Source organism: Marmota flaviventris, chromosome 3 (assembly GCF_047511675.1).
Source record: "Marmota flaviventris isolate mMarFla1 chromosome 3, mMarFla1.hap1, whole genome shotgun sequence".
NCBI lineage: Eukaryota > Metazoa > Chordata > Mammalia > Rodentia > Sciuridae > Marmota > Marmota flaviventris.
The window spans coordinates 68982865-69010101 of record NC_092500.1 but is presented as its reverse complement, the minus strand read 5'-3'; the positions used below and the strand labels follow the sequence as shown (position 1 = coordinate 69010101).

Below are 27237 nucleotides of genomic sequence, written 5' to 3'. Positions count from 1 at the left end.
TTAATATATTTATTTTTTTCTGTTTGTAGATTAATGCTTGCATGTTTTCCATCCTTTTATTTATTTTTCACCTTGCATGTTATTATATTTGAAGTGAGTTTCTTATAGACAGCATATAGGTGAATCATTTTTATAGTCCATAGTAAGATCTCTGTCTTTTAACTGACATATTTAGATCACTTACATGTACTGTAATTTTTTTATTTATTAGGGCATAAGTCTGTCTTTTTAAATATTTTGTGTGTGAATTAAATCTCAATTTAATTTTTTAATCTTTATATGTTTATCTACATATTAAATACATTTGCCATTATACTAACATGTTATATATATATTAAAAACATTCACAGTAATTAAAATATAAGCTCAAAAAAATTAGTCCAAATATCTTGCCAGAGTATTATCCATTTTTTTTGTTTGATCTGATCTGTTTTCATTTCTCTGCCTTTATGTAACTAGCACTTTATTAAAATTTAGTTTTTATTTACCTATAGTGTTTTTTTTAAAAGAGAGAGAGAGAGAGAGAGAGAGAGAGAGAGAGAGAATTTTTTAATATTTATTTTTTAGTTTTCGGCGGACACAACATCTTTGTTTGTATGTGGTGCTGAGGATTGAACCTGGGCCGCACGCATGCCAGGCGAGCGCACTACCACTTGAGCCACATCCCCAGCCCAACCTATAGTGTTTTTGAGTGTATCTATTTGTATAATGAACTTATTTTGGAGTGTTTATTACATTATTACCATCTACTGGAATTGCCATTTTACCAGTTTGAATGAAGTAAAGAAATTATCTCTCCCTTCATCCTCTTGTGCTTCTAAAAGTATTAAATATTTTCTCTATAAATATTTGGAACAATATTACAATATTCAGACAGTATTATAATTTTGCTTCACTAATCAATCATAAATTATAAAATTCAAAAGAAAAAGGAAATTCTACAGTCTTTACCCATAGTTTGGTTTTCCATGTTCTTCCTTCTTTCCTAATGGTCCAAGATTCCTTCTTTAATTATTTTCTGTTTAGAGAATTTCAGGTCATTCTTTTAGGACTTCTGGCAACAAATTCTTTTGGTTTACTTCACTTGTTACTTTGTTTCCAGAAGACCTAAAATAGTTTATTCAGGTAAACTTTAGGATACTATACTTTATTAAAAGTGAGAGTTTTTCAAAACAGTTTTAGCTTAAACTAGAAAGATGATATGGAAATGAAGTAATCCAGAAGGCCCCAGCATGCCCAGGCACAGTCCTGGTATCATCAATACTTCTTAACCCCTTAACCTTCTTATCCCCTTTTCCCACCTCTTCTGTGCTCCCCAAATACATGGCAAAATTCACAGAAAAAAACATTTAGATGACTCCCTGCCAATCTTCCATCCCATCAAGAAATAATCATCCTTATAAACATGAAAGACGGCTGTGCAAGTCTTTCCATCATTTGGGGGCAGCAGTGCATACTAAAACACTAACTACTAGCTAAGAGATCTGAATCACAGTCCCAGTTCTGCAATTTCCCAACTTTGTGACCTTAGATAAGGCATTGAATCATTCTGAGTTCCAGCTGCCTTTGCTGTTCTTCCTGAAAGGAAAGGGACCACAACACTTGGAGAGACCAAGAGATCTTTATTGTGGCAGTATCTGATTAACAGGGAAGGAAAAGAGGAGCCCGCGGAAACTGCTTCTCGGTCCGGGTCCTGCTGAGGGCCGGTCAGGACTCACCCGTTGCTTTGGTTGCCCGGCAAGGGGAACGAAATGCTGCCATTCGCATAGGATACCAACATGGCAGAGATCTGATGTCATCAGAAAGCGGCGGAGGAGAGAACTTCATCAATACCAGCGGCGACATAAACAGTTGGTCTCCTGGTAGGGGGGGTGAGGCACAGACACCCGAGTCTCCTCAATTTGTCGTCAAGCCAGAGGGGAGGAGCCGGGCCGCCGCCAGCACCCGGAGCAGGCCCAGCGGCTCGCCAGCGTGGTGACTGCGTGACCCCAATTGGAGAGGGGGCGGAGCGGAGCCGCCACCCGCACCCGCAAGGTGGGCAGACCCGCGACCCAGTGGTACATGGGCATGGTAGGGGGGGCAGGGCAGAGCCGCCGTTCGCGCTTGCAAGGTAAACAGACCTGTGACAGCCTGGCGGGTCAGGCCCAGTGGCCTGCCAGTGTGGTACACACGTCACCCCAACTGGAGTAGGGGCAGAGCAGATCCTTCTCCCACGCCCGGTTCAGGCCCTGCCGGTGTGGTGGTCATGTGACCCCAATTGGAGTGGGGGCGGAGCGGAACCACCACCCGTGCCCGCAGGGTGAGCAGACCTGTGACCAACCTGCAGATCAGGCCCAGGGGTCCGCAGGCATGGTAGGAGGGGCAGGGCAGATCCGCCGCCTGCGCCTCCAAGGTAGGCAGACCTGCAACAGACCGGCGGATCAGGCCCAGGAGCCTGCCGGCGTGGTACACACACTACCCTAATTGGAGTAGGGGCAGAGCAGAGTCGCCGCCCGTGCCAGGAACAGGCCCAGCGTCCTGCAGGCGGGGTAGTCACAACACCCCAATTGGAGTAGGGGCAGAGCAGAGCCTCCACCCATGCCCGAAAGGTGGGCAGATCTGCGACCGACCAGCGGGACAGGCCCAGTGGCCTGCCGGTACGACAGACACGTCACCCCATTTGGAGTAGGGGCAGAGTAGAGCCGCCGCCCGCGCCTGCAGGGTAGGCAAACCTGCAACCGACCGGCGGATCAGGCCCAGTGGCCTGCCGGCGTGGTACACTCGTCACCCCAATTGGAGTAGGGGCAGAACAGAGCCGCCGCCAACGCCCAGAACAGGCCCAGTGACCTGCCGGCGTGGTAGCCACGACACCCCAATTGGAATAAGGAGAGAGCAGAGCCGCCGCCCGCGCCTGCAGGAAAGATACGCAAGCAGTATGAAAAGACAAGGAAAGAAAGGACCACAAGCAATGCAGGTCAACGCAACTTTAGAAGAGGTAACAGCTGCAGCAGATGGAATGTCAGATAAAGAATTCAGGATATACATGCTTCAGATGATCTGGAGTATCAAGGAAGACATTAAACAGCAAAATCAGACAATGAAAGATCACTTCGACAATGAATTACGCAAACAAATCCAGGAAGCAAAGGATCAACTATACAGGGAGATAGAGGTTATAAAAAACAAACAAACAGAAATCCTAGAAATGCAGGAAGCAATAAACCAACTTAAAAACTCAATGGAGAATACTACCAGCAGAGTAGAACACTTAGAAGATAGAACATCAGACAATGAAGACAAAGTATTTCAACTGGAAAAGAACATAGACAGCTCAGCAAGACTGTTAAGAAACCATGAGCAGAACATCCAAGAAATATGGGATAACATTAAGAGACCAAACTTAAGAGTCATTGGGATACAGGAAGGTACAGAGCTCCAAACCAAAGGAATGAGCAGTCTATTCAATGAAATAATACGAGAAAACTTCCCAGACTTGAAGAATGAGACAGAATCCCAAATCCTAGAAGCCTACAGGACGCCGAATGTCCAAAATCATAAGAGATCCACACCTAGACACATTATAATGAAGATGCCCAACATACAGAATAAGGAGAGAATTTTAAAAGCTACAAGAGAAAGGAAGCAGATTACATTTAGGGGTAAGCCAATCAGGATAACAGCTGATCTTTCAACACAGACTCTGAAAGCTAGAAGATCCTGGAATAACTTATTTCAAACACTGAAAGAAAATGGATTCCAACCAAGAATTGTGTATCCAGCAAAATTAAGCTTCAGGATGGAAGATGAAATTAAAACCTTCCACGATAAACAAAAGTTTAAAGAATTTGCAGCTAGAAAACCATCTCTTCAAAACATCCTCGCCAAAGCATTACAGGAAGAGGAAATGGAAAATAACAATGAAAACCAACAGTGGGAGGTAGGACAGTAAAGGGGGGGAAAATAATCAAAGAGGAAAACAAACCATGTTTAGTAACAGAAATAAACAAATATGGCTGGAAGAACAACCCATATCTCAATAATAACCCTAAATGTTAATGGCTTAAACTCACCAATTAAGAGACACAGGCTAGTAGAATGGATCACAAAACAAGACCCAACAATATGCTGCCTACAGGAGACGCATTTGATAGGAAAAGACATACATAGGCTGAAGGTGAAAGGTTGGGAAAAATCATATCATTCATATGGACTTCGGAAACAAGCAGGAGTGTCCATACTCATATCAAATAAAATAGATTTCAAGCCAAAGTTAATCAAAAGGGATAAAGAGGGACACTACATACTGCTTAAGGGAACCATACACCAACAAGACATAACAATCATAAATATTTATGCCCCAAACAATGGTGCAGCTATGTTCGTCAAACAAACTCTTCTCAAGTTCAAGAGTCTAATAGACCACCATAGCATAATCATGGGAGACTTCAACACACCTCTCTCGCCACTGGACAGATCTTCCAAACAAAAGTTGAATAAGGAAACTATAGAACTCAATAACACTATTAATAACCTAGACCTAATTGACATATATAGAGTATACCACCCAACATCAAGCAGTTACACTTTTTTCTCAGCAGCACATGGATCCTTCTCAAAAATAGATCATATATTATGTCACAGGGCAACTCTTAGACAATATAAAGGAGTAGAGATAATACCATGCATCTTATCTGATCATAATGGAATGAAACTGAAAATCAACGATAAAAGAAGGAAGGAAAAAGCATACATCACTTGGAGAATGAACAATAGGTTACTGAATGATCAATGGGTTATAGAAGACATCAAGGAGGAAATTAAAAAATTCTTAGAGATAAATGAAAACACAGACACAACATATCGGAATCTATGGGACACATTGAAATCAGTTCTAAGAGGAAAATTCATTGCTTGGAGTTCATTCCTTAAAAAAAGAAAAAACCAACAAATAAATTATCTCATACTTCATCTCAAAATCCTTGAAAAAGAAGAGCAAAACAACAGCAAAAGAAGTAGAAGGCAAGAAATAATTAAAATCAGAGCTGAAATTAATGAAATCGAAACAAAAGAAACAATTGAAAAAATTGACAAAACTAAAAGTTGGTTCTTTGAAAAAATAAACAAAATCGACAGACCCTTAGCCATGCTAGCGAAGAGAAGAAGAGAGAGAACTCAAATTACTAGCATACGGGATGAAAAAGGCAATATCACAACAGACACTTCAGAAATACAGAAGATAATCAAAAACTATTTTGAATCCTTATACTCCAATAAATTAGAAGATAGTGAAGGCATAGATAAATTTCTTAAGTCATATGATCTGCCCAGAGTGAGTCAGGAGGATATAGACAACCTAAACAGACCAATATCAATTGAGGAAATAGAAGAAACCATAAAAAGACTACCAACTAAGAAAAGCCCAGGACCGGATGGGTATACAGCAGAATTTTACAAAACCTTTAAAGAAGAACTAATACCAATACTTTTCAAGCTACTTCAGGAAATAGAAAAAGAGGGAGAACTTCCAAATTCATTCTATGAGGCCAACATCACCCTGATACCTAAACCAGACAAAGACACTTCAAAGAAAGAAAACTACAGACCAATATCTCTAATGAACCTAGATGCAAAAATCCTCAACAAAATTCTGGCGAATCGGATACAAAAACATATCAAAAAAATTGTACACCATGATCAAGTAGGATTCATCCCTGGGATGCAAGGCTGGTTCAATATACGGAAATCAATAAATGTTATTCACCACATCAATAGACTTAAAAATAAGAACCATATGATCATCTCGATAGATGCGGAAAAAGCATTCGACAAAGTACAGCATCCCTTTATGTTCAAAACTCTAGAAAAACTAGGGATAACAGGAACATACCTCAATATTGTAAAAGCAATCTATGCTAAGCCTCAGGCTAGCATCATTCTGAATGGAGAAAAACTGAAGGCATTCCCTCTAAAATCTGGAACAAGACAGGGATGCCCTCTCTCTCCACTTCTGTTCAACATAGTTCTCAAAACACTGGCCAGAGCAATTAGACAGACGAAAGAAATTAAAGGCATCAAAATAGGAAAAGAAGAACTTAAATTATCACTATTTGCAGATGATATGATTCTATACCTAGCAGACCCAAAAGGCTCTACAAAGAAACTATTAGAGCTAATAAATGAATTCAGCAAAGTGGCAGGATATAAAATCAACACGCATAAATCAAAGGCATTCCTGTATATCAGCGACAAATCCTCTGAAATGGAAATGAGGACAACCACTCCTTTCAAAATATCTTCAAAAAAAATAAAATACTTGGGAATCAACCTAACAAAAGAGGTGAAAGACTTGTACAATGAAAACTACAGAACCCTAAAGAGAGAAATAGAAGAAGATCTAAGAAGATGGAAAAATATACCCTGTTCATGGATAGGCAGAACTAACATCATCAAAATGGCGATATTACCAAAAGTTCTCTATAGGTTTAATGCAATGCCAATCAAAATCCCAACGGCATTTCTTGTAGAAATAGAGAAAGCAATCATGAAATTCATATGGAAAAATAAAAGACCCAGAATAGCAAAAACAATGCTAAGCAGGAAGTGTGAATCAGGTGGTATAGCGATACCAGACTTCAAACTATACTACAGAGCAATAGTAACAAAAACAGCATGGTACTGGTACCAAAACAGGCGGGTGGACCAATGGTACAGAATAGAGGACACAGAAACCAATCCACAAAACTACAACTATCTTATATATGATAAAGGGGCTAAAAGCATGCAATGGAGGAAGGATAGCATCTTCAACAAATGGTGCTGGGAAAACTGGAAATCCATATGCAACAAAATGAAACTGAATCCCTTTCTCTCACCATGCACAAAAGTTAATTCAAAATGGATCAAGGAGCTTGATATCAAATCAGATACGCGCCGTCTGATAGAAGAAAAAGTTGGCTACGATCTACAGTCGGTGGGGTAGGGCTCCAAATTCCTCAATAGGACACCCATAGCACAAAAGTTAATAACTAGAATCAACAAATGGGACTTACTCAAACTAAAAAGTTTTTTCTCAGCAAAAGAAACAATAAGAGAGGTAAATAGGGAGCCTACACCCTGGGAACAAATCTTTACTCCTCACACTTCAGATAGAGCCCTAATATCCAGAGTATACAAAGAACTCAAAAAATTAGACAATAAGAGAACAAACAACCCAATCAACAAATGGGCCAAGGACCTGAACAGACACTTCTCAGAGGAGGACATACAATCAATCAACAAGTACATGAAAAAATGCTCAACATCTCTAGCTGTCAGAGAAATGCAAATCAAAACCACCCTAAGATACCATCTCACTCCAGTAAGATTGGCAGCCATTATGAAGTCAAACAACAACAAGTGCTGGCGAGGATGTGGGGAAAAGGGTACACTTGTACATTGCTGGTGGGACTGCAGATTGGTGCAGCCAATTTGGAAAGCAGTATGGAGATTTCTTGGAAAGCTGGGAATGGAGCCACCATTTGACCCAGCTATTCCCCTTCTTGGTCTATTCCCTAAAGACCTAAAAAGAGCATGCTACAGGGACACTGCTACATCGATGTTCATAGCAGCACAGTTTACAATAGCAAGACTGTGGAACCAACCTAGATGCCCTTCAATAGACGAATGGATAAAAAAAATGTGGCATTTATACACAATGGAGTATTACTCTGCATTAAAAAATGACAAAATCATAGAATTTACAGGGAAATGGATGGCATTAGAGCAGATTATGCTAAGTGAAGCTAGCCAATCCCTAAAAAACAAATGCCAAATGTCTTCTTTGATATAAGGAGAGTAACTAAGATCAGAGTAGGGACGAAGAGCAGGAGAAGAAGATTAACATTTAGCAGGGATGAGAGGTGGGAGGGAAAGGGAGAGAGAAGGGAAATTGCATGGTAATGGAAGGAGACCCTCAGGGTTATACAGTGGAGGGGGTAGAGAGAGAGGAGGGGAGGGGAGGGGAGAGGTGGGGAGGGGGGAAGGTGGAGGATGGGAAAGGCAGCGGAGCACAACAGACACTAGTATGGCAATATGTAAATCAATGGATGTGTAACTGATGTGATTCTGCAATCTGTGTATGGGGTGAAGGTGGGAGTTCATAACCCACTTGAATCAAAGTGTGGAATATGATATGTCAAGAAATTTGTAATGTTTTGAACAACCCACAATAAAAAATTAAAAAAAAAAAACAGGGAAGGAAGAGAAAAGGGGGGGGGGAGAAGAGAGAGAGAGAGAGCAAGAGAGGGGGGCCTGGCAGGAGAGAGTTTTTATAACCAAAATCTAATGGGCTGTCTGGGCCTGCAAGCTGCCTTGTTGGCGTACAGTGATTGGATCATAAAGTAGTTGCTAAGAGGGTCATCTTCTGCCTTCAGGAAGACGGGGCGGGGGTCAGATATGAGTTTCTGTTTCACCATACAGGTTCAGCCTTGAGTGGGGTCAAGTGTTCAGCCTTGAGAGGGGTTAAGTGTTCAGACTTGAGGCAAACAAGCGATAAGGAACCAGACGGGTGAGGGTGAAAGTCAAGTGTTCAGACCACCCTGCAGACAACGTTAGTTCAGCCTGCCCTGCACCTAACACTTCCTAAACTATAATCTTCTCCACCCATGAGGTGTAGCAAATGCATGGATGTTGAAAGAATAGGTGACCTAAAATATTACCTTCTCTCTCTGATTTGGGGCAAGTTTCTCAAACATACATAACTCAAGATATCCCACCATTGTTATTTTTTGAGTCGCTAAGGTGTGGCCCTTGTGATGATCTGGTTTCAGAGGTATTGAACAGAGTAGGTTAATAACCTCCAGCAAGCTTCTCATGGCTATCTTCTCCCTGTGTAAATGCTCGTAATTGATCACTTAGCCACCATTCTAGAATCTTGGTGTAAATCTAATTGGTTTGTTTTTTTATAAAAATCACCTTCAAAACTTGGAACAATTTTACCAATCTCTATCATTTAGGCCATTTGTTTATATGTTCTTAATTTCTCCTCTTATGTGCTCTGCTCTCTTGCAAAGGGTTGGGATCGTACCATTAAACAAAAATGACGGGAGGCCCTTGTTTTCAACTAAACTCCTGTACGCGGCCCCAACCAAACCAAAATGGAGTCACTCGAGATAAACACCACATAATTAAAATGAAATTTTAAAGAAACAGATCCCCAAACAGAGCAGTTTTTCTTGGAAACAAGAGATTCCAGCCTATCTGTGTCAGCATAATTAGAAAGTCCCCTCGGCTTCAACCCTTACCAAAAAGTAACTTGGTGTTAACATATTGGGGTTTTCCCCATGTTGTTCTGTTTCTTTGTTCCCAGCTTATAAAACCAACTGTTCCACAAGTGTCCCGTGGGAACTTTCATTCTATTTATATAACAGAGGCAGCTTCCCAATTTATGAGTTGCTAATAAAAGCCACCAATTAAATCTACAAATTGGTTGTAGCTTTGTCTCTTAACATCTCAAACTGCTTTGTCCAGGTCACCTTGCTCCTTGGTTCCCCAAAGGATTAAAGCAAGAAGAAGAGGCAAGAAGTGACTCCATCCCTCCCTTTCTTCCTGCCTATGGGTGTCAGTTTGGGGTGAAAGCAGCCACATCCATAGTGACCATGGTAATAATGGCAGCAGCAGCAGCATGACGGAGGCTGTTAGTAACAGCAACGGTATTGGCAGTGGCTTTAGTGTGACAGAGGCTGTAGTGGCAGCCTTGTTCACAGCACTGGCAGTGGGGATGGTGACTGCGTGCAGTGTGGTGAGCAGAGCCGGCCCCTGAGTTTCTGTTCCTGGTTCTGAGTCGGTTACACTAGTTCAGGGAGGAATCAGTTTCTTGTAGTTACCAATCTGTCACTAATCTTTTTTGTCTTGGTCCTCCAGCCTTTCCAACGCCCATGGAACCAATCTTTGTGTTACATTCTCTCTGCTTAAAATATCTAGAATGGTTTCTCTTTTCTTAAATAGACCCTGACTAATACTGTATATGTAACTTTTCAAATCTTAAATCTTTAATTTAAAGCAGCTCTAGGATCTTATTTTGAAACCAGGAGCTTTAAAAGTCTGGATACAACCAGCTGCTCATTTCATAGAATCGAACCAACAGAATGTAAGATCGAGAAGTGTTCTTGTCAAGCTGCAATAAACTTTGAGATGGGATCTAAATTATTTAATGCATTGAAAACTGTTAGTGGTTTCTCGTTTGCAGGTTGATAATATATTAGTTGTTAAAATATCTCACTGTGACAATACTATGAGGAAATTTTGATCTACAAACAACTTTCTTCAGGGTATTTTTTAAATCTGAGGATTATACAAAACCACCTGATAAAAATAGACACACTAATTCTTGGGCTTTTAGTTTCAAAGTCTGTTTTCCCATCTGTTTTCCAAAGTCTAGGTCTACACAACCAAGCAAAATGGAGGATTGTGTAATTATCCTTTGACTCAGAGACAAATTGAATATCAGAGCAGAGAAGGGACATCTGTTCTGATCTGATTCAACACTGGTCAGAAATATGATTCCTTGGAAACATGCAGCCATAGAGTGTCTCTCTATGATCTGTGTGAATCCCCTCAATTATGAGGAGTCATTACTTTTGCAGGCAGCCCATTCAGTCACCAGAAATGTGTCCCTTTTATTCAGCCCAAGGAAAGCACTGCCACAACTTTAGCTTCTGCTTATAAATCTATCAAAAAATCTACTTAGATTTATACAGAGTAAATGGATTCCCTATTCAACATGAAAGCTCTTCAAACCATATAAGACAGCCATGGTATCTCTCTATGGGAATAACCCCAGCATCGAAGATGCAGACCCAATGACAAGGGGAAGTTCTCAGTGCCAGCAAAGCCTGACTATATGCTGCAGCTTACCTCTTCCCTGGAAATGATGAACATGGACATATCAGTTTTTCATTCATACATCTGTACAAGACCCTTCAGATGGCACAGCTCTACCCTTTCAAAGAGGCAAACTTGCACAAAGGTCATATCCTGAAGTGAGGTCATGAGATACACTGTCTCTAAGGACCCTCTCTTCTCCCCAGGAACAGGAGGACTCTGTAAAACCAAGAAAAACATACATTCATATATTCAAAATACTTGTTGCATATCACCATGCTAATGTGAATGGTGGTGGCAGAACACTATGGAAATCAAAGCAGAAATGACAAGAAATAAATTTTATGGGTTTTTTTTGTTTTGTTTTGTTTGTTTTGCCATGCTTGGGATCAAACCCAGGGCCTTGTGCATGCTAGGCAAGTGCTCTACCACTGAGCTACATCCCAAGCCTGTGTGCTGTATCTAGATGCTTAGATATTACCTACAGAAAAGAGGAGCCATTGCTTCATGCAATAAAAAGTGATTGCAATTGTATTATTAAAAGATTTCCTTCGTGGCAGGGTAGAGCATGAATTGGTAGGAGACAAAATTGATAGTAAGGCAACCGTCAGAGGAAATAATTTGGAAAATAATTATAAACAAATGAGTATTATGAAGTCTGTGGGGAAGCACAGGATGGGGGCAGAGTCACAAGGGTAGAATCAGCAGCATTTGGTAATGAAAGGAATATGGAGGGTAAAGGGAAAGCATGAAGTTTGTGGCTTGGGCAACTGGATGGATCATGCAGTCATTCAAAAAAGAGAAGAACACAAGAAAAACAGCAGGTTTAAGTGTGTTTGTGAGGGGGTTGATGAGTTCCATTTGGAGCATGTTAAATCTATGTGCTCCTAGGCCACACCAGCAGAGGCAACAAACAAGAAGTTGAATAAGTGAATCTGGCATTCAGAAGAGAGAAGGCAGAAAGTGTAGACTTGAAGTCATAACATGTGGTCAAGAGCTAAATCCATTTCATCATTCATTCACTCATTCATTCAAGAATTCATTCACCTACCCAATAAGGGAATATGACCTACTTTGTGCCAGTAACATTATATGAATGGCTGAATATTTGTGCAGCAGTGACAAAGGTTTTGACATCATGGAACTCTCATTATAGGGGGAATATATAATAAACCAAGAAATGTAATGCAATGCCAGGTCATATTAGAGCTCTTAAGCAATATAAAAGATAATAAAGGAACAGTGGGTAATAAATGGCCAGAAGATCTCTCTGAAAAGTTCACGTTTAAGTAGAAATCTAAAAGAGAGAGAAAAGTGCACCAGGTGCCCTTCTCTGTCTCTATAGAGGGACATAGAAGGGCAAGGGCCCTGGAGTGGAAGCATGTCAGACCTGTCTGCGGAACATGGAGAATCATCTAGAGAAAAATATACACATATGAATGAAGGAGAGCCAAGACCAAGGATAGAGTTATGAGTGAGCACCAACCTTCAAAGGGTGAGCAAAGAAAGGAGATGAAGAACTATAGGAGAAAGAGTGGCTAATTTGGTATTCCTTGAATTTAACACCATTCTTTGATAGTTGTCTTCCCAAATCTCCATCACCCCTGGTTATAACTGTGTTTAAACACTCAGCAGTACCATAAACCCAAGAGCTCCTCTCTCCTTTGGCTACGAGGCCTTCCAGAAGTTTGGTATCTGCCTGCCTTGAAGCCTTTGTGTATTTTGTCGCCCCTTCTTCAAAGTTCTGGAGAGGGGTCGGGTAGGGAGCACCAATTTGTCCTTCACCTTCAGGATCTGCAGCATGGCAACATCCTCAGGGAAGCTTTACCTTGAGCCTGGAGACAGAGATAGTTCTTCATTCAGTTTTTCATTAAAACAATCTGTTCTTCCCTGTACCTAATCTAGTTGGAATTAAATATTTAATGTTTGTTCTCCTCCTGGACAATGAAATCAACCAGGGTCAAAAAGCATGTCTACGTCATTCACTGCATGTTTTAGTCAAGGTTCTCAGAGAAACAAGACCCATAGGAGATGGAAATATATATATGGAGAGAGAGAGAGAGAGAGAGAGAGAGAGAGAGAGAGAGAGAGAGAGAGAGAGAAAGCTAATTTGAGAAATTTTCTCATGCAATTATGGAAGCAGAGACATCCCACGATCTGCCATCTGCAAGCTGGAGACCCAGGACAGCCAATAGTGTTGTTCAGTCTGAGTCTAAAGGCCTGAGAACCAAGTCTGCGAAACATGGAGAATCATTTAGCTGATGGCCTAAATGTCTGTCTGGGGACAGGAGAAGACGAGATATTCCAACTCAACATTCAGTCAGTAAAGGGAGACTGATTCTTCCATCCTTCACCTTCTGTACTACTCCAACCTTCAACAGATTGGATGACACCCACCTACATGGAAAAGGGCAATTTGTTTTATAAAATCTACTGATTCTAATCTCATCTGGAAACACCTGTACAGATACATCCAGAAATAATGTTTAGCCAAATATTTGAGCAGCCCTGGCCCAGTCAAGTTGACACATAAAATTAAATACCACATCTTATATCTCTAAAGCCTTTGCAGCACCTGATATGAAGAAGGTTCTCAATAAATGTCTTTCGAATAAGTGAATAAATGAGTGAAGTTATATTTTTTAACCTTATTTATTTATTAATTTATTTATTTTTGCATTACAATTCTTAATACATCTTTATACCACAATTTATCATATCTCTGATTATACATAAGGTATGTTGACATAAATTCACATCTTCATACATGTATTTTGTATAATGATGCGGGTGAGTGAAGTTTTATTATTTTCTGAGAAATCAGAAGAGTGACTACAGACTAGGTGACTGCAAAGTTGCTAAATGATGATTTTTGACCGCCCTTTATTAAAGTTCTGGAGAAGAGATGGGGCTGCGAACGCCAACTGGTCCTTTATCTTCAGGAGAAAGCAAGGTGATCACTCTTAGCATGCTAGCCTGTTGCCAGATTGTGCTAATTAAGTTTGATTGACAGTCACTTTCAGGGTAGACCCAGAAATACTCCATCTGTCTATATGTGGGAGATTCCTCTTGAGTCTCATTGATCTTTGAAGAAGAATCTCAAAATAAAAGGACTGTGAGTTCAGTTAGATCCAGTCTAGACAATATTTGAATCTTTTGCTTTGGTTCTAGTTCAGCACTTCTTTAGCAAAGTAAAAAAAAGCAAGAAAAGGAGAAGGAAGTGGAAGTGAAGAAGGGAAAATTAAGTTAAATGGCTTATTAATGCTATAAATTTGTTTAATGTTTGTTCTGGTTGCTAATTTGTTTAAAAAATAAATTAAAAGGCAATGTTTTAGTTGTAATCATTGGACTCTCGTAATTTACCCTGATTTTTATACACTGATTTATTTATTTCAAATGACCACTTTGAAAAGTTCACAATGGTTTTCAAATTATGGATAGAGGAACTGAGTAATATATCTACAATAATACTCCTTACAAATACTGAGAAACACTGGTTTTCATTTAATTTTTTTTTAATTTAAATGTCCTTGTCATTAGTCATAAAATTTACTAGGCCTTTTCAGATTTCATAAGTGTTATTAATTTCACATATTTTACCAGCGATATATGTTGCCTTGGGGTTTTGGCTTTGGCCACTACTTTTTGCAGAATGGTGCTATTTACTAGCAGTTTGGCACACACTTTTTTTTCCCCGTCAAGAATGGATATATCAATATTCAGGGAGCAGAAGTTTTGCAGATAGTGGCTGTGATATTAATGGACAAGAAATATGCTGATAAAAGGTGTTCACCCAACAGCATTAGCTTTTGCATATAACCCATATATTTGCAAGAAGATTTTCTCAATGTAAGAATGTGCAGTTTATCTATTTATCAATGTTATACATGCATTGAAATGTGTTTTCAGAAGAAAGATTCTGGAAGTGATACAAACTAATGTTAATGGTATACTAGAATCATAGATGTTTTTAAATTTTCTTCTTTTTATTTAACTGTATTTTCTAATATTTCAAACAACAAAAACATATTACAAAATTATATTTACAAAAGAAGTAGAAGCTGCCGATAACAATGTAATTTTTCTTAGTTCTTAAAAGGTAGCAGCTGTAGAGAATAACCCAGATTCACCACTGCGTAGAATGTTGCATAGACAAAGAAGACTTTATGTATTTTTAACAAAGAAGATTTGATAAGTCAGATCTGTGGGAATTTATCAATTATTAAGACTATTACAATGGGGTTGAATTGTACTTCAGGACTGCTGGTTCTCATTTTGGTACTTCATCATTGAATCCCATCTCTGGTTTATTGGGAGGAACGGACAGGATATAACCATGACATCTAATTCTGAAAATTGAAGAGCAGGAGAGTTGAACACCATCTGCCACACCCTGGTAAGAATGGCAGCAGCACAGACAATGACTGGGCAGGTGATTTTCTGGCATGGTGTCAATGATCTATGACAAGAAAAAAAAGGGGGTGGTGGTGGTAATTACAATGTTACTCCTAACAATAGAAGTAATTTAAAAGAGTAAAGAAACAAGTTGCATTGTGCTCTTCTAAGGGAAGGAGCCAAGGAGAAGATGGCCAGAACCTCACCCCCAGCTCTCCAGGATGGTGCTGACCCGTGGAAGCTGGATTCCTGCCAGCGTCTGACTCATTTTCCTGGCTTTGCCTTCATAGAATTTACTTTTCCCGCCAATGTTAATGCAAAAACTGGCTCAGCTTCCAATTCACTCAATTCTTCAATTCATTCATCCATATACACTTACTTAGTCATTTGAAAAGTAACTTTTGAGCACCAACCATGTGGCAGACAATGTTCTAGGTGGTGGGGACACTGGAATGAACAAAAATGTCTGAGTCCTACTCTCATGAAGCCTACATTTGTGTGGAGGACGCAGAGAATAAGCAAATAAATACATAACAAGGCCAGGGAGTGAAAGTCAAGAAGAACTAAAAAAAATCAATAGAGGTATAGGTAACGAAAGTGATGCTTTAGATAAAGTTTCTAAGGTCTCTCTGAAAAAGGTGACATTTGAATGATCTGAAGAGTGAACCTTGTGGAAAACCATGAATTGCACATTCTAGGCAGAGGAAGCAACCAGGGGGAAGCCCCTGAGATGGAAACATGTAAGAGAGACTGCAAGGTGTGGTGCAGGGGACGTGCAGAGAGCATGGGGAAAAGGTGAGAAGGGGTTCAGAGCAATGGCCAGGGAGAGATCAGGGAGGACCTTGCACAGCATGGTAAGGACTCTCGATTTATGGTGTGATCAAAAAGGTCTTGAGGGTCTTGAGTAAGGCAGTAACTTAATCTGTCAAATGTTTGTAACAGAATCCATTTGGCTGCGGTTCAGAGAAGTGATTGGTTGAGGGAAGTGGGCAAGCCAGGACATACGGGAGCCTGTGACTGGCATGTGGGATCCAATGGCCTGTGCCAGATGGGGTTAAAGGTGAGAAGCTGCCTAATCCTGTATGCATTTGTGATAGAATGGATGTGGACAGTGAGAGACAGGAGCAGTCAAGAATGATTCCAAAGTTCTGGGTCTGAGCAATTGAATAAAAAGAGTGGTATTTTTTACTGAGACAGGAGAAATTGGAGAGGAATAGATAGGGTAAGGAAAGTCCTGAAATTCCATTTGGGAGCTATTAAGTTTGAAATGCCTATGATACAGCAAAGTGGGTATGTCAGGCAGGCATTTGCATGTGAAACCTGGGGTTTAGGAGAGTTTGAGGCTGGGTATATAAATTTGGGAGTTGTCAATGTTAGAGGCATCCAGTAGAAATGTAAGTTACATGTATTTCCTAATAGCTATATTTTTTTAAAGTGGAAAAAATAGGAAAAGTTAATTTTAGTAATATTTTTATTTAACCCAAAACATCCAAAATCGTATTTTATCATGCAGTCAATGTAAAAATATCAATTAGCTATTTTATATCCTTTTCTAAAAAAGTGTAACTGATACATAAAAATTTGTTATAAATATATGTAGCGTCTTTATGGCACTAAAGGACAAGTTGAAATTATCAAACAAAAATTAAAATTGTCCCTATTGTAAATATATGTACCAAATGATGCTTTAATACGCGCAGTCTTTGAACTCCAGTCTGTAGTTTCCATTCATAGCAAAACTCAATTCAAATGTGATAGCTACATGGAGCTAGTGGTTACTGTATAGACAGCACAAGTCTAAATGGTACAGAAAGCCAAGGGATTAAATATTGAGAGACAACATAGATAGAATCACGGGAGGCCCAAGGACTGAGCCCCTTGGGAACTCCAACATTTAACAGTCAGGTAAAGGAAGAGGAGGATCCCCAGTAGAAGAAAATAAGAATGTCAATGTTCTCCATCCTGCTTGGGGTGTGAGTTAATGGTATATGCATTTACTGAACTAATTGAATTGTGCACTTAAGATTTGTGTATTTTACTCTATTTAAATTATAACTTAATTTTTTAAAGTGCATTCAAAATATAGGAGAGGGAAAGAATGCCAAATGTAGAAAATAGTGAGGATGGTGAGGGGTTCCAAAAGCCATTGATCAACCACGTGAATCCTACAAAGTGGTCAAATGAGATAACTGAGAATAGACCACAGAACAGGCAATGGGAAGGCCTCGCGTTACTGTGGCAAACGTAGATTTGGTAGAGGATGAAAACTTGCTTAGAATCTCATTCAAATAGGAATGAGGAAGCGTCTGGTTACAGATGGCTGATCTCACACATGCTTTTACTTCTGCTTCCTCTAAAACCTCACTAAATCTGAGACCAAAAAAGTATTTTTAATGACAGCACACATGCCCCTCCCCCTAACATGCACATGTAGAAGCTAGAGAGCAGTATGGCAACATACCTGATTGAGAAGATCAGTGAGGCTCTTGGGAAGGACTAGAAGTGATCTGGATGGCACCACAGAGACATCAAAAGGCTCAGGATTTGTGATACGGGATCACCTGGGAGTAAGGGGTGAAGATGGGCCTGATGGACCTGAAAATTATTGGAAAACCAGTTCACCAACCAGGCCCTGCCATCTTTCACAGCTGGAAACTTGACCCTCCCCTCCAGGCATAAGATTGAGGGAAGATAAACCAGAAGGTTATTGGACTTTAAAAAAGCACTGTTGCTTTGGCCCCTATCCCTCTATGACGCCCATTTCCCTTTATAGCAAAACTGAGTGCTCTATATTTTGGCTGTCCTGCACAGCAGCCACTAGCCACATGTGGCTTATGGCTTTGTGATAGAGAGATGGACATTGCTATCACCATAGAAGACCCTGTTGGACAGCACTGATAGGAGCAGGATGCAGGGCAGAGGACACGGGCATGGTGCAATTAGTTTTGCAGATTTGGCGAAGGATACGACAGTTATGTCTGGCCATCAGACGGTTATGTCTGGTCTCAGTGGAATCAGAAGGATGTTCTTCAGCTGACAGTAAAAAAGGGTGGGAGATGTTACAGGTGTTAGAAGAAAGGAGATGATAGAAAATAATCTTCCCAGAAAGCAGAACTGAATTGATAAGAAAGATAAAGAAAAGAGTTTCTTCTTTCTTAGCCCAATTAAGAAATTAAGGATAATTGGAATTATCCATGTTTTACTTTATCATATTATTGCTGTTCTCAATGTTACTAAAGATGCCATTCTTAAGCCTGGACAGTCTAGGTGGGGATGGAAGCATAAACCAATTCTCCAGTTACTCCTCTTGCCCGGTAATAATTTAAACCCAGAGCATGCTGAGGAGAAATCTCACTGCTATGCTGTAACCACAGCCAGTGCAGCAGGAAGGAAGGGGCCAGCCCTTCCTGGAGAGGTTTTGCAGTGATAAGGTATGAGAACTGTCTCAGTCGAGGTTCTTTTGATTTAAAGAAACAGAAACCCATTCAATCATACTTAAATAATAAAAGGAGATAGACTGCCATGATGCTTGGGAGTCTCCTGATGCCCACAGGAAAGCAGCTGGTGCTCAAGGAGATTCGACCAAGGGGAGCCCGAGAGACTAGAAAGCTTGCAGGACACAGGCAGAAACACACTTCTCTCTTTCTTTTCATCTTCTCCCTTTAAACATGATTGTTCCTCTCTTGTTCTCCACAAGATGCATTTTTTTCTGTTCTCTACAGAGAAGACCAGCTTTCTCTATAGAATTCTCGGCACACTTGTTGGGTGAGGATGACCCTCCCCATGATGTCCTTAGTTCTGATGACTCAGAACAAGGCAACATCTCAGCCTCCATCTCGAGTTTCTCAGAGAATCTGATCAGTCAGATTTCGGACATCTGCCCCACACGGGCTCAAACCACTCCAATGGAGGTTGGGCCTGGAGCACAGCCTGAGTTCTGGGACTGTCCCCCCAGGCATGGGGCACTTCTCAGAGCTTTTTGGCTCTGCTCTCTGGAGAGTCCTTCCTCTCCGTTGCCTTACTTGGTCTCACCTGAGTACTGAGCTACACAGCTTTCCCAGCCTGTGTCCTGCCCTGAATTAGAGCTGGTGCCTTGGGATTTTTCAACTGGGCTCTTGGTTTCTTTGCACTGCTCACAACTCTTGAAACCATTAGGCCCCTCTGTCTGCTTCCAGATATTTCTATGAGCAACCAACCATGTTTAGAGTTCTCCTTGAGGGATGATTGTATTTCTCAAAGTGCTTTGTCCCTTTGTTTGCTTGTCACAGAAACAACTTCTTTTTCTTCTTCCCCTCTGTTGGGTGTGTGGGAGACTCCCCACTGAAGTTAAGTTTCTGTCTTGTGAGAACATCACGGGTAATCCCTTACACCTCCCCCTCCTCTCCAAAGGGCTCCAGATTCAAAAGTTTTCTCGACCAATCCCCACGGAACACAGTGTCCTGAGTCACCCTGCCAATCAGCACCTGCTATGTGGCCTATGCAACCCTTCTTAAACCGAAGCTTACAAGCTCACTCTTTCTGCCCTCCTCCTCTCCTCTCTCTGCTCTCTGCCTCTGCTTTTCTTCCCCCTTGGGCAGCCCCCCCAATAAAATCCCTTGGTTGAATCTCTGTCTCGGGTGAGTCACTCGCCTTTCACCCTCTTTCTTCTTTTGTCCTCCTCCTCCTCTTTTGTTTTTTCTTCTTCTCCCCATTCCCCAACCTTTTGTCAGATACAGCCAGTAGCGACCACATAGGTCAGCACTCAGGTTTTGATTTCTGACATTTTCCCCTGAAACACCAGTTTAATAGGTACAGGTGTCATGGAAAAGCAGGGATAGAGGTCAGCCCAAACTCTGACCTCTGTTCTTGTGTTCTGATGAAAGGAAATTCAAAGTCAGACACCAAAAGCCATGCAAGAGAACTGTATTATAGGTGAAATAAAGTAAAAGCAAAGTGAAGCTTAAGCAGAAAGCACGAGAGAGAGAGAGAGAGAGAGAGAGAGAGAGAGAGAGAGAGAGAGAGAGAGAGCTGTCCCCAGCAGACAATGACAAAGGAGACAAGGCTATCTCCAAGTTTATTACTGTTTGATGTCTACCAGGAGAACTGGTGACCATTTTCTGTACTCTTTGCCAATTAGGTGTTCAACTCCTCCTTCACTTCAGGAAGTGGAGTTTTTTGTTTGTTTCTTTTGCTGGTTGTAGATGGACACAATGTCTTTACTTTTTTCATTTATTTATTTTTATGTGGTGGCTGAGGATTGAACCCAGGACCTCATGCATGTGAGACAAGCACTCTACAACTGAGCTACAACCCCAGCCCCATGGAAGTGGAGTTTTTTTTATCTTAGTTGGTCCTCTCTGCAACTATCATGGTGGCCATTCTATTTAGGGGGGCGGGGCTTCATCTACAAATCAATTCTGTGGTAATGTAGGCACTGGGGTCAATAGCTGGTCAGAAGTTACCTTAGTGCGCCTGTGCTATTAAAGGAATTTTCTTTCCCAGACTATTGGAGACACTTACTGCCATAATTCCTAGCTTTACATCAATATCAAGGGACCCTGTCAAGAGTTAGTCCCATTAATCCTTTTCCCTTGATGTGATTTCCAACTAGCTCCCTTGCTTCTGTTTATTTTCTACAAATTAGCTACCACCCTTTGATTTCTTGTCTACTTTGGAAGTTTTTTCAAGAAGACCCTAAAGTATTTTAAAGAACGCTTGTGACCTTGCCTGCATTTCACTGCTCATTGCTACCTACTACTTCACACAAGGTCTGCCTTTGAGGTCATCTCAATCAAACCTTTTGTTTTCTGTTTTTATCCCAGCTCAGTTTCCATGTTGCCATCACCTGACTGTTAAGTCAATATTTTAATTTTTTTCTCTGCAGCTTCCCAGGAAAGTTTTTTTGTAATTTTTTTAACATTACAATAATGACTTAACTGGACACTCAGTGGCCTGAACACAATAAAGATATTTTCAAAATCACAGCTGCTCTGATGTGATCCAAGTGGGTCTCCAGGGCAGCTGACCTATGACGAAGGGGTTCAGCTATTGAGGAAATATCTGTTTTCAGCTCTGTCATCTCAACTCATGACCTCAGCAACCCAATGACAAGGGAAGATTTAAACACGCTCTTTTAAGCTTTGATCCTGAAAGTGATATATCACTGCTGCTCCAGATCATTTGGTCAGAATAGTCTTACTTATGGCCCACCTGACTACAAGGGGGCTGGAAATTCCAGGGAGCTCATAGGTAATTGTTAAGCAGTCACAATCTCTTCCACTGTTCCCAGAGGCCTCTGTTGATCATGCAGAGCTATAAGATCAAAATAGTCTGCCCAGGGCAGCCCCCACCACATTAGAATTGGCACAAAATTATGTTGAGTTAAACTGTGAGATCTGGGGACTTCATTATTCTTGCAGAATTGTCCACCCCATCCTGATTGATACAGGAACATAAAAGAACAGGAGAAAGTAAGATAATATTACCTTCCCCAGAAGCAATTGTAATTCTCATCCAAATACTAGACAGTTTGTAGGATTTTGGGGGGACTTTGACAAAATGATATAAAGCTCATATGCAATAATAGAGGTGTGAGAATAGCCAACACAACTATAAACAGGGAAACAAGACAGAACTAGTTTTACTCAATATTAAGATATTTTACCTGAGTGCAGTGGCGCACATCTGTAATCTTGTGGCTCAGAAGGCTGAGGCAGGAGGATCGCAAGTTCAAAGCCAGCTTCAGAAATTTAGCAAGGCCCTAAGCAACTTAGTGAGACCCTGTCTCAAATAAAGAATAAAAAGGGCTGGGATGTGGCTCTTTTTAATAATTAAATACCCCTGGGTTCAATCTCTGGTACCACCCCCAAAAAAATATATTTTAAAGATAGAGAAATAACAAGAAATACAGATTTACATTACAGAGAAATTATAGGAAATATAAAGTTATAAAGTCATTAATGGAGAACTAAGAGCCCAGAAATAGACTCAAATATATTTGAGAATTTAAAAAATAAATAAAGTGGTATTTTAAGTCACTTGAAGAATGTGAATAATTCAAAAATGCTGTCGTGACAAGCAAGTCAGGGGAGTAAAGAAGTGTTGAAGTGCTTTACTTCTTATACCCAATAAATTCTAGGTGGACCAATAACTTAAATGTGAAACAATCCTAGATACCAAAACAATCCTAGAAAAACCATTGGTAATTTTTTTTCATAATTTTGAACTGGGGAAGGTCAGGAGATATATGAGACAAGAATGACCAATTTACTCACATAAAAGTTAAAACTTTTGCAAGACAATACTATAAACAACATCAAGAAATAAACCACAAGATAGAAAAAAATGTTTGTGATTTATATAACAGGAAAGAGAATAAATTGGGGTTGTTTTTGGACACACAAAAAGATCTAAAAATAAACAACAGAAAAGTGAACAATTCTATGGAAAAATAGGTAAAAGGTAGATAGTTTGCAGGGGGAAAGAAAAGCAAAAAGCCAATAAATATAGAAAAAAAAGTTTCAGGTTTTTAGATAATTTAAAAAGTGTAAGTTAAAACAAGATACTGTCTTTCATTTAGTATATTTGCAGAAATAAAATTTGATTGTACTCAAGAGTACGGGAAACAGGAACTCTCATGTACCATTAATGAAATGTAAATTGGTATAACCTCTTTGGAAAACAATTTGACAATAGCTATTAAAATTTAAAAAGCACATTTGCTTTAATTCAGCAACTCCCCTACTAGGAATTTTCCCCATAGAAACACCTGTGCAAGGAGCTAAATATATACTGTATAGAGATAGCATGATTCTATTATTCGTAATAGTAACAAGCTAGAGGAAGCTTAAATGCCCATTAAGAAATGATTAAATAAACAACAGTGGCTCTACAAAATGGAATACTATATAGCCATTCAGAAGAGACTGTTTTGAGTTTAAAAAAATATATAGAATACAGTATCATTATAAGGGAGGATTCCAAAGATTTTATTTTATACACATATTTATATAATATATGTGTATTTGTACATATTTTCTGGGAAAAAATAATGGTTATGATTATGCTCAACTATAATTATATTATATATGGATACATAAGAAGACAGCTTTTATATCTCATGTTATACTCATTTGTGTTGTTAGAATTTTTTTAAAATGTCGTTGTATTTTTTGGTACCTTTATTTTATTCATTTATTTTCATGTGATGCTGATTATTGAACCCAGAGCTTCACACATGGTAAGCAAGCACTCTATCACTGAGCCACAAACCCAGCCTGTAAAATTTTTTAAACAAGCGCATGTATTACTTTCTCAAGGAAGAATTTAAACCATTAATCTTTCCATGTAATTATCAATTCTATATTTTTACCTTTTAATAATAGCAAATAAAAAACAACCGAAGTTGGACATTCAGAGCATGTTCTAAGTGGATAAACTAATACAGCAATCATAAAGAAGGAGGGAAGAGGGGACCCATGGCCATCGGGAACAGTCAAGTCCTGTTTTCACTGCAAGGAAAAGGTCCCAGGTTTTAAAGGCAGTCTTTCTCTATCAACATTCCAAAAGGAAAATCAGTAATGCTAGTGATAGGGCCTGATATTTTCTGAGTACTAAGCTGGCTTCAGTGCTGTTATGGTTTAAAAGCTCATGTGTGAGAGAATGAAAGTAAGTTTTAGAGGTGAAACGATGGAGTTATGAGAGCCTTCACCTGATAAGTGGGTCAATCCGCTGATATGGATTAACTAGGTGATAACCGTAGGCAGGTAGGGTGTGGCTGGAGGAGGTGGGTCACATGGTGTCTGCTTTTGGGGTTTATGTTTTGTCCCCATGAGTGGAGTTCGCTTCTGCTTCCTGGCTGTCCTGTGCTGAGCGGCTCTCCTCCACCACTCTTCCACCAGGATGTTCCACCTCACCACAAGCCCAGAACAATGCAGCTGGCTGCCTATGGACAGAGATCTCTGAAACTCTGAGCCCCAAATAAGCTTTTCCTCTTCTAAGTTATCATTGTCAGGTCTTTTGGTTACAGTGAGGAAAAAAGCTGACTAAAACAAGTGCCGAGCGCTTTGACACGAATGCTCTTGTTGGGTCCTCAGACTCCACGTTTTAAGGGCACCATTATCAGTGAGGAAATTGGGAAATAATGGCTTCCATTCTGACTCCACCACTTACTGACTCTGTCCTCACACAGACAAACCTGCTTCCCCGGTTAGCACTTACTTATATTCAAGACTTAATGGAGGCAGCACTTCACCCAGAAGCCTTCCTTGATCTCATCTTTCTGAGGTAGGTGCTCCTCCTGAGCTCCAATATCATCCTGTGCTTTCCCTTCTCTGTTGCATTTATCAGACAGCAACTGTCACGGTCTAAGTTCTCAGCTTGCCACCCACTAGTTGAGTTCTGAAGTCGAGCTCTGTGTTTTCTCTACCTGGGATCGTCTGGTGCTTAGCACACAACCTGACAAGACACATTTGCTAAAGGAGTCAAGTGGTAACAGAAAGAAGAGCAGGTGACCCCCGTGGCTACTCGTCCTGGCACTTCTATTGACCACACTCCAGGAGGTCATTCCTTTCAGAAAGTGAACTGTCAGTGGGGCAAACAACATTACTCATTTATTGATTTATGGTTATTATTTGCTCTTGTTATTGTTGTTGATGCTGAAACCACCAAAATTACAATTTAAAGATCGAACTGGCTTTTGTTTGTAGTTCCAGAATCAGACAACATCTCATTTTACAAAATAGAATGAATTTCCTGATGTCCTGATGAGAAGTTTGATTTCTGAGGCAGAAAAGGGCTGAAGAAAACAGAAACAGGGAACAAAAAGGGAATGGGTTGTTTTGTGGTCACTCTCTCACTAGGGCTACAACCGTGGGCATTTCCTTACCATGCCAGCCAGCCAAGGTAGACTGGGTCTGTGAAAAGTGTATTTGGTCTTCATCCCATTTCCTGGCAGACAACTCCTAAAATTCCTGGAATCTCTGAAGTGTGATGAGTTGACTGGTGGCCAACACAGGAATGGGGGCTGGTCACCAGAAAGACCCAGGCAGGAATAGAGGGTCGGGATTTTTATTTACCTCCCTGGAAGGAAAGAGGTGGTAAAAGTTAAGTCAATTACTATAATTTAGTCAATCATGCTTCTGTAATGAAGCCTCCATAAAAACCCAAAGGGACCAGGCTCAGGAAGCTTCCACATAGAAACCTGGAGGTAGGCGCTCCTCCTGAGCTCTAATATCATCATGCGCTTTCCCTTTTCTGTTGCATTTATCAGAGAGCAACCTGGAGGGTGGCACACCTGGCTTGGGCTTGGAAACCCCATGTCCTTTCCCCCATATCTTGCCCTGCGCATCTCTTCATCTGGATCCTTTGTCATATTCTTTATGATAAACTGGTAAAAAAAATAAAAAAGTGTTTCCCCGAGTTCTGTGGGCCACTTGAGCAAACTAATGGAACTGGAGGAAGTGATAGAAACACCAATTTATAGTTAGTCAGAAGCACAAGTAGAACAACCTGGGGTTTGTGATTTGCTTCCAAAGTGTGGGAGCTGAGGTCAGTCTTGGGGGCCAAACCCTCAACCTGTGGATCTGCCACAGAACTGATTACTTGCTTATTGGCGGGGAGAATCCCCATACTTTTTGAGATCACAGAAACACTGTAGTGAGTGTACAGTAAGGAAAACAGCCTGATGTTGTTCTTCTCAGACCCCTTCTGCCTGGTTGCTGTGAGCCTCCTGGGGTTTTCTTTGTTCAGTTTGGGTATGTGGCACCCAGTACAAGTGACTGCACTTTGGTCTGCAGGGTCTAGTATAGGAATTCAGTTCAAAACAATGGGCTCCTATAAATTTTGTTTAACAATAAAAACAAGACCAAGAATCCTGCCTCCCTGGTAATTACCGTCTGGAAATGGACGGTGAAATAATTAAAATAGCAATAGTTCTAGAACAAATGTTAAACAGGATTAAAGGTAGACTAATGGAGGGCGAGAGACCAATTTAGACTGGGCAGCCGGGGCAGGGGGGCTTCTGTGGCAGTGAGTTGAGTTGAAGCTTGAATAACAACAAAGATCAAATCATGCAGAAATCAGGGAGCAGAGCAACTTGGAAGGCCCCAAGTGGGAACGAGTGGGAAGGAGTGGGAGGCAGCCTGTATTTTCAGAGGCAGGAAGAGGCTCAAAATGCCTTGGGCCTGATTTCACCAGACTGGGTCAGAAGGGGTCACATCAGATCTGTTAAAACCTCTTAGGCTCTGATAAGTATCTTAATTTTGTTCTGCCCACAACAGGAAACCATTGAAAGGTTTTATACAAGGGAGTAAAATGATCTAACTTCATATTTTGATTAGTTGGCCTCTGAGCAGAGGGTGAGAATAGAAGCTGTATCAGGTTATCGCAGTAGTCAGTGAGCTTCTCGTTGCTGTATCAAAATACCTAATATGAGTAACCTAAAGGAGAAAAGATTTATTTGGGCTCAGAATTTCAGAGATTTCAGTCCATGGTTAGCTGCCTTTGTTGCTATGGACCTGTGGTAAAGCAGAATATCAGGGTAGACGGGCATGGTGGAAGAAAGCTGTACTTCATGGTGCCTGGGAAAGGGAGTGGGGAGCTCACCAAGGGGCCAGGAACAAGGTATAGTCCCCTAGTGACCTACTTCCTCCAACCATGCTCCACTTCCTACAGATTCTACCATCTCCCCAAAATCACATCAAATTATGACTCTATACCAATTACTTCCCTAATGTCCCACTCGTGACGCTGCTGCATTGGGGACCCAGACTTTAACAAATGGTTTGGACACCCCAGATCCAAACCATAATAAGATAAATGCAGCTTGGTGCTAGAGATGGAAAATGAGTGGATTTAGGATGTCTTAGAGGAGAGGTGCCAGGACTTGGCTGATATGAGGACAGGAGCATGGGACTAAAGAAGACAAAACTGATTTCAAGTTAGACTGGGGCAATGGTATAGACTGTGGCACCGTTTACCAAGCTGGTAAAGACTAGGTTTGAGGGAAAGAGGCTGAAAGGAACC

General features: G+C 40.6%; 1 long non-coding RNA gene across 3 annotated transcripts; it reads right to left on the bottom strand.

Annotated features, from left to right (window-relative positions):
* Nucleotides 1-1754: 1754 nt before the first annotated feature.
* LOC114104058 (uncharacterized) lies at nt 1755-18501 on the bottom strand. 3 transcript variants are annotated; one of them, XR_003584768.2, is made up of 4 exons: nt 18438-18501; nt 17696-17829; nt 10873-11058; nt 1755-1859 (listed from the first exon to the last, which is right to left on the bottom strand). It is a non-coding gene; the product is annotated as an uncharacterized lncRNA (long non-coding RNA). The 3 variants fall into 3 exon arrangements; XR_003584767.2 differs by lacking the exons at nt 1755-1859; nt 10873-11058 and adding an exon at nt 12478-12674; XR_011706920.1 differs by lacking the exons at nt 1755-1859; nt 10873-11058 and adding an exon at nt 15001-15298.
* Between the last annotated feature and the right edge of the window lie 8736 nt (nt 18502-27237).